The sequence below is a fragment of the Rhamphochromis sp. 'chilingali' genome, assembly GCF_963969265.1.
Source record: "Rhamphochromis sp. 'chilingali' genome assembly, chromosome: 2".
Taxonomy (NCBI): Eukaryota; Metazoa; Chordata; class Actinopteri; order Cichliformes; family Cichlidae; genus Rhamphochromis; species Rhamphochromis sp. 'chilingali'.
In genome coordinates, this window is record NC_137930.1 from 23,377,261 (window position 1) to 23,386,023 (window position 8,763).

Sequence of the window (8,763 nt, forward strand, 5' to 3'; positions counted from 1 at the left end):
ATGGTGCACCTTTCCAGCATATTACTTTTTAATGATGGACCACAAAGGCACAGAGTTAAAAGTTAACAAATCGTAAGTTCACCAGTGTAATTTGGTAATGTGAGTAAGCATGCTGATGTTCCGCCCTAGTGTCTTGTGACAAAGTGGAGACAAAATTTTCTCAGAAAGGGTTGAATTTCAGTATGAGAAGGGTGCATAAACTGGCAGTTGTTTGATAATTTGCCCTTCATTATGGATCTAAACCTCATACCTAAAAATGTCTAACATACGACACAAGAAATAAGAATATTCAGATTAAATATATACTTTTTTTATATGGATGAAAGGTAAAAGAAACATTTTGCAAAACAATCACGATTTAAAATATTTTTTGTGTGTGTGTTTGTATTAATACCATAGAAAAAACTGTGTTGAAAAATGCCGTGAGTCTATTTGCTTATTGACTGACTGTACAATGAGAGCACACGCACGGCGCTTCCTCAGACGTTGAATTGCCCTGGGGAGACAGGTGACAGCCTCCCATCAAGTCACGTCGTTCCCTCTTTGTGTTAGTAACACATTTAATTTGGCCTGGCAAGTACAGTAAGCATTTAACCTAAGATTACAATAGCTGACATTGAAGGCTAACTGGCATAAGGGGACATTATGGTACAGCAGCGGTAGTGCGTTGGCAGCCTGTTAGCAGCTACGGACTACCTGCAGAGAGCAAAGTTACAACACATAAAAAGTTGAAATGAAACAAAGGGTTAGACAATGAAAATTGTCTAGTGCAGTCACTGTCTGTAAATTACATACTGTGCTGTAATTTTTATCTTTAATTGGTTGATTGGTCTTTTTTTTATGCTTCTGCCATTACTGCTGAACTCCCCTGTCGCTCCTTTTCCTCCCCTGGACCACTTGTCAACCAATCAGAATTTGCATAATCACAGTACCATAAATTAAGCAACACAAAGACACAGACTTTAGACTTTATACCACGTGCTATCATGTGAGCACTAGAGACAAAACAGAACAAACTGTACTTGAGTAAAATGTCCTATTTGTCTTCCAACAGTCTGATTCATACAGGTTCTGGCACACACCCATGCACACAATAAAATAGCAAATTATGTCTTTACTTTTGTACAAACTACATAGTCATGTGCACACCCATACAAACATTTGCTACTTACACAACAAATAAGTTAAGCAAAAAACAAATAAACTTGCAAATGTGTAACTATGTACAAGCACAAACACACACTAGCCCTGTGTTGTCAAGCTGATGGTGGTCACAGGCCGTGAGGACTGATGAGCAAGATCTTGGCCGACATGCCCTGAAAGAAAGGATTTGTTGTCCTCCTTCATCACACCTACATCTTCTTTTACACTTGGCTTCTTTCACTCTTCAGCCCTCTTTCCATTTTTCTTTCACCTTGCTGAGCACATATTTCAGTGCCGCAGGACCCTCAAAATCCCCCTCCATCCCCCACCCTTCATTCCACCCATCAAATGTGGGCACCAGCTTACGATGCCACCGTGTTGCCACCTACAAAACACAAACAAAACCTCCTTCCTTCATCTGTCCCCGAACAAAGAGCCCTCCCTCTCTCTTTTCTTTCTGCACTGTCAGTCCTGTCCAGCTTTTCACTAACAATTAGCTGTGACGGGCTTCGCACTCATCAACTGTCGTGAGTTTAGCACCCAGTCATGAGGGGCCGTGACAGATCAAGCTAAGGCACCCTGACACCACTGGTGTGAAAGAAGATTCTAATTCTGGATAATTAGCTGACGAGAGCATGTAAGAGGACAGGGGGAGGAGGGGGAGGCGTGGGGGCTGAGGCGAAGTGGCAGTGCGTCGTAAGCACTTTCTGTCAACTTACTGTTGATCTCTGTTCTCGCTGTCGCTCATCCATCCGTCTATTTCTATGTCTGTTTCTTTTCTCTCCCCTTCACCTGACCTCATTTACTGAAACCAGTGCCCTGTATTTCATGAGATGCTCAATGCTTTATCATAACATACCTCCAGGTATTCCTAATTTATAGTTTTAGTCATGGTGTGAAGACTGTGAGTTCAACTTTAGAATAAATCTGGGGAAATTAATGGTAGCATTTTTAATGAACGAGTACAGTTATAACCACCAAATAAGAAAATTTGTGTTAAATTTATTCTGGTCCAAAAAGGATTAGTATCACTTAAAACTGTCTTTAATTTCAGTGCTCCACTCAATGTAAAGTTGGCTAGCACAGTGAATAACGTTGTTATTTGTTTGTAGCGTATTGCCGCTTCGAGAATCTGAAAGCAAATAGCCATGTGTTGGATGCACTGCTTTTTGTCCTAGTTGTTACTGTAGCTGTGCTGAAGAAATAGTTTGGAGGATGATAAAAAAAAAACATAATAGTGAACTATTAAGGCCAGAAATAAATGACCCCAACAGACTTGTCACAAGATCATGACCTAGATAGATTGATAGATGAAAGGTTGTAATTACCTAATTTTAAAACATGCTAATGTGATGATTTTTATTATGATACATAAATCCTAAGAATTGACTGTACCTACTTTTTTAGATCACTGTCTGCATATATTTGTTTGCACTAGCTACATGTGCAAGGCAGAACAATGCACTAAGAAAACCCAAAAAATGCACATGCAGGCAAATATGCCCCCTCAATGTCCTCATGTACTGGCACCACATAAATAAGCATGTAGGTACTCTCTCTCTCTCTCTCACACACACACACACACACACACACACACACACACACACACACACACACACACACACACACACACACACACACACACACACACATTGCCAGATAGCCTAGTTATCTTGGAGGGAATCTTGACATAATGTTGGCCTAATGCAGAGTGACATTTGTGATGTCAGATTCTTTGCACTACCGGCTGGGTAGTTAATGGCTATTAGAGGCTGTGCAGACACTCTGATTGGTGTAGGAAGACAGTTTGACCCAATGTGTGTGTTTGTGTGCAAGTATGTGCGCGCATCACTGACACCTTCGTGTGATAGCTGAAACAGTGACCCAACCAAGGCAGACACGAATCGTATCTGTGCATTTACCCCAAACTTTGGAAATCTACCTCACGTGCCCATGCTCTCTTGCCATATCAACACATTTGTTGCGTTAACCATCCATGAAGATCTACATATCAGACCATGACCCAAACAGTTTTAGCCCAGCACCGGGGCTTCTGTGTGCAGCATTTGGAGTGGGCCCATCCAACCATGGTCAACGCGGACCCCAACTATAGGTTTGAGCCAGACACAATAGGGAGGACTGATGATTTTGAAATGATATCTATTACTGTTAGTGACAGCAGTCCCAGACAGTATGTTTTGATGCTCGTAGAGACTGACAAGCTGAGCAGAGTGACACTGATCGCTGTGGGCACAAATCAGAATCGTTTTACCGCATCGGCAGCACCCCAGCGCCGCTACGCTCTCCCTAACCCCGGCGCCAACCCTCTGCCCTCTGCTACCTTCTCAAACCGTGGGTGAGAAGTACAGAGAAAAATCTGGAAAGGTAGGGGGGCAAGAGAAACAAACAAAACATGTACTATAGAGAAGGAAAACAAGTTGAATATTAGTATTAAATAAAAAAGAAGCGTGAAGATTGAAGAAAATGGATTAAAGAATGAGTATATGTGTGCAATCGTATTTACCACTAGGTTCTGGTATTTTTCATTTCTCCGTCAGCAGAGTTTGTTTTTGGAGAGAGAATGAATAAAAAATGTTACTGGGGAGAGATGAGAACAAGATAAAGTGCAAGAATAAAGAAAGCACGAGGGAGGAAAACAGAACTGTCAAGATGTGCAGCAAACTTCCTTAATGCTTTAAAAATGAGGCATGCTACTGGAATGGATTCCCAAGCGGATTGGGAAAAAAAACTTGTTAATCTAGGATGTGTTGACATAAGATAAGATAAGATAAGATAAGATAAGATAAGATAAGATAAGATAAGATAAGATAAGATAAGATAAGATAAGATAGAACTTTATTAATCCCTCGGGTGGGTTCCTCTGGGAAATTCGACTTCCAAAAAAAGCACAGCAACGACCGAAGTTACAGTTACAGAACTGTTTTATATATATATATATATATATATATATATGTATATATATATATATATATATATATATATATATATATATATATACACACACACACACACACACACACACACACACACACACACACACACACACACACACACACACACACACATATATAAATACAGCGACAAATATAAATAAAATATACAAAGGGGATAAATAGAATAAATAGGAATAAAAAATAAAAATACAAGTGAATTGCACATTTCAAGTATTGAGTCTATTGCACTGTTGACTATTTACAAAAAGTATTGCACAAGGTATTGTACAGTGAGGTGAAGAGGCACTACAGCTTAGCTGTTCCCCCCTCCTTTGTCCTCCTGTCTCCCCTCCCTCTCCCCTCCAGAGAGGAGTTAAACAGTCTGATGGCATGTGGGACAAAGGAGTTTTTAAGTCTGTTAGTTCTTGTCTTGGGGAGAAGCAACCTGTCACTGAACAGACTCTTCTGGTTGTTTATGGCCGTGTGCAGAGGATGCCCAGCATTGTCCATAATGTCCATCAGTTTCTTTAATGTCCTTTTCTCTGCCACTGTCACCAGAGTGTCCAGCTTCATGCCGACCACAGAGCATTTCTCTGGCTTGAAGCGCTTCCATTTCCACCTATAATTGAAAACATCTTAAAAAGCAAAGAAAATGGATCTCTTCTAGTCTCACATGTCCACCCAGAAATCAATTTAAAAGTTTGTAAAGTGAAGCCCACAGCTTTCCTGATTATAGGGATATTATCTTTAAAAAAAGAAAAAAAAGAAAAGTGCCAATTGATTGTAGCAGAAGGTCAGAGAAGCATTCACTGATCTTGCTGTGTGTCGTGTGTGGTTTGCTTTCAAGAAGATTTAAAGACTAATCACGAGTGGCAATTAATGTACACATAAGCAAGAAAGCTAAATACGTAAATGCACGTCCATGCTAACACCAAAAAACAACAGACACTAGCCAGAGAGGGTGAGCAGGCGGTGTTTCTCTGTGTGTCAGACACACCAGCATGCGGCTCCTGAACCGTAGAAGGGAAATGTAGTAGTGCCCACTCAGCTGAAAGGCCTCTGGCCACCATGCCATCACAATCTCTTCAGCACTTCGGGACCCCTGCCGCTCGCTGCATCTCCCTTTCCCTTTCTGCCTCTCGCCTCTCCCCCAACCCGCGTTTATTTCTGTCAGCTTCCATATTCTTGTCTTCACAGCGCGTTTGCCCATACTCACAAGACATTTCTAGTCCGTGCAGGCGAGGCGTTGCCGTCGACTGTGGGGACCCCTGGTAAGATGGTAAACAGGCACACCAGCTTCTGCAGGCAGGCTCCCCAGTTGTACAGGGGGCCTGGGGACACGTCGGAGTCAGACTTTCCTTTTATCCTTATTCTCTACAGGGACGATCAGTAGGCCTGTTAAGGTCCTGGTGTGACACCGCCTGTCCCATAAGATACACCAACGCAGGCAACTGGCTCTTACCCTGCAGTCCTACGGCCTCCATATGCACACATCACTACAATAAGGGTCCTTCAGTGAAGGCCCCAGCTTTCCTGATTTCAGGGATATTATCTGAAAAGATTGTCGCCAGTGGATAACAACAAAAGGTCATAGCAGCATTCACTGATCATGACCATGATAAACACAATATGATCAGAGAGCAGCATTTGTGGACTGAGAGCTGCAACCTATTAAAAGTAAATATGTGGTTAAGTATTTAAAGGAGTTTATGTCAGGACTATTCCAATACCCCTGTAAATGAGCGGTAAATACAGGCTACATTCAGCATTCTGCAATCAACGTGCAGATTGTGCTTCGTTTTTTGAGAACTCACTATAATAAGTATAATATCCGGCACAAATTAATAACAGAGTCAATTGTCGCATCCTATAAACATGAAATAATGATTGCTAGCATTCATGATTTACAAACTGAATGTAAACTGAATCATCCTTTATTAAGTTTTGAACACATAGTCAGAAGGCTTGCCTCAGCATGAATTAGCTGTCATTCTGTGACATGAGCAATCTAATCACATTTAGCTCTCTGGTGGAGAGATGAATTCTTGCCATAATTCAGAGTTTTTAACAGAAGCTCTGCAGCCTCAGGTTGGGGTTGTCGCGACCTAACCGTGTTGTCTTTAATTAGATAGGACCTGAATCACTGAGGTCAAGGTACAAAGAGTGAGAAAGCACAATGAACATGTGATTCATATGGAGGTAAAAGAAAGGGAATGTAGGAAAGGGGTTGAGAAAGAATTGTAAAATGAAGCTGAAAGAATGAAGAATGAATAAAAAAAACGTGACCGGAAAAGTAATCACCATCAAGTCTTAAATCTATTTTTTTCCCCATCATGCCCCTTTAGTGGGCTTTTTAAACGGTCCAGTTTTATTTCTACAGCTTCCTGACAGCCTTCTTTCTGATGTACTACCCTTTAATGAGATGAGCAAGGAGGAGGGCTTCAAGAATTGATGGCTGTCATTCTTGTAGGTTGCCTCCTGCTCCTGCCTCTGTACACTAGTTAGGGGTGATAAAGCCCATATATATAATGATCAATCCCAGTACACTGATTTACAGTGTTGACCCTTAGCATGCCCTGATAGCAGAGACAATTGTCTCAATTGAGAAACATAGGTCCACTCTATACCAGGGACATGTTGTTAATCCCTTCATTAGACTTTATGTAGTGTACTATATGTATGATGACAGATGGATACGGATAGATGCAGAACTTAATAGGAAAATGAACTATTTATTTTCAATTAAAAACCAACATGACTTGACCCTGAACGTAAACTAGTGCTGAAAAGTAAATGTGTGTTGAGGATTCATCATGATATGTGGATGTCTGGAACAGGGATAACATAGATGTTTTTTAGGAGGGAATTTTAATAGTTGTATGAAATTACTGAGAATTTAGTCCTCCATAAATATCTTCCTCTGCTTCTAAAATTTTAAGAAATGTAGCATTAAAAAACTAAAATTTGACAATAAATAGACTATAACTGAAATTTCTACTGAGCTAAGTGGAGCAAGTTCATCACTACGGTCAGATTTTCTTAACAGGGCGAAATAGCATCTGAGCTCAATCCCCAAATAGCCCTCTTTGGTTTGATTAGTTTTATGAGTGATTTACAAAAGTGGTGCTGTTTTCTAAACACAGGCACAGTCAGTTCATTTCAATGTCAAATGCAAAAAAAGAATACGTTTTTGTGTGTGTGTGTGTGTGTGTGTGTGCTAAATAGCGACATAGTTGACAGTAAATCGCATGCTTATTCTTGTCCCTATATTTTGCTCCTTGGAACTCCCAAAAACTTCCCACCTCTTATCCACAAAGTCTGTCTGTACTGGTGCAGCACGTCAGTAAATCTGGCCTCTTGAGTCCAAAAGTCACCACTGGTGGGCTGCTCCAGAAGGACAGATGGAATCAGGTGACAACTTGTGTCTCTCCCTCCGTAAGGCCGAAATGTAGACCTCCACAGCCTCCCCACAGCCAGTGTTTTCTGGCAGGTCATAAAAGATAATTGTGTTGCCTGGGCTTTTTAAGAGTTAGCCAACGAGGACTCCAGGGTGGCCAAGAGGACTTAATGTGTGCTTACCATGACATAGAGACAGTCAGGTTCTACGTCAACACCAAAAGCACAGATACCACATCAATCTGCACCATGTCTCCAATTTTAAGAAAGAAGGACAGGAAGGATGAAAGAAGGGGAGGGGCCTTTTGATTGTTAGTTTCAGGCATGCACCATAACTATGCATTGAAGAAGTGTGTGTTTGTGTGTTTGTGTAAGTGTCTAGGTGTGTGTGTGTGTGTGTGTTCCCACCTATGTGGGAATGTGTTTCTGTGTGTGTGGGCCATGACAGACCCAGACCCAGCAATCTACAGGGAGTCGTTGCCCTGTAGCCCCTACCCTGCTATAACTTCATTAGGTGCAGGTAATAGCACCGTAGTCCAGGAGCTCATAACATAGAGCCAGAGGCCCATCGGCTACCCGCCGGCCCACACAGATACACCAATGGTATTTCTCTGCCTAATCTTTGGCTATATGAGCAGAAGTATCATTTAGTGAGGAGCCTATATAACCTAATATGATACTGCTACTTGAAAGTTGAAAAAACTCACATTTTTTGAACAACACAGAAATTACACAAGTCGATTCTCTCTATAAGTCTGTCGTGAAATGTGAATAAAAGCTAAGAGCAAATGACAGAAAAAAGCCATTGATTTTTAAAGTCTTCACAAATCCATATCTTTTCACACCCATGATGTAATAAAGCTGGTCCAAATGCGGTCCAAATTCTGCTGACAGCTAGGTTGTGGTTACTGCTTTGTTGCAGTCAATGAGAGAATGAGCAAAAATGTGCTGCTTCTTCAAAAATAATATATTAAACTCCTGGATAAAACAACATAATCTTAAAATGTTGCACCCTAAGGTGTAACAATCGATTCCAAGTGGAAAGGATTAAATTACATTATGTCATTGTCTGTAGGCTATTGTTTTGGAAGTTGTCACTCACCCTTGGTGATCTGCCAGCTGGAAACAATGCCAGAAAAGAAGAAAGACTTGTTTTATAACAGCGGCGTATTTATAAAAGTCACAGGGTCACTTACATACTAGATCAGTAGATCATACGGAGACTTGAAAATGTTTTCCTCCCATTTATAAGCTCTCCATTTTTTTCAGT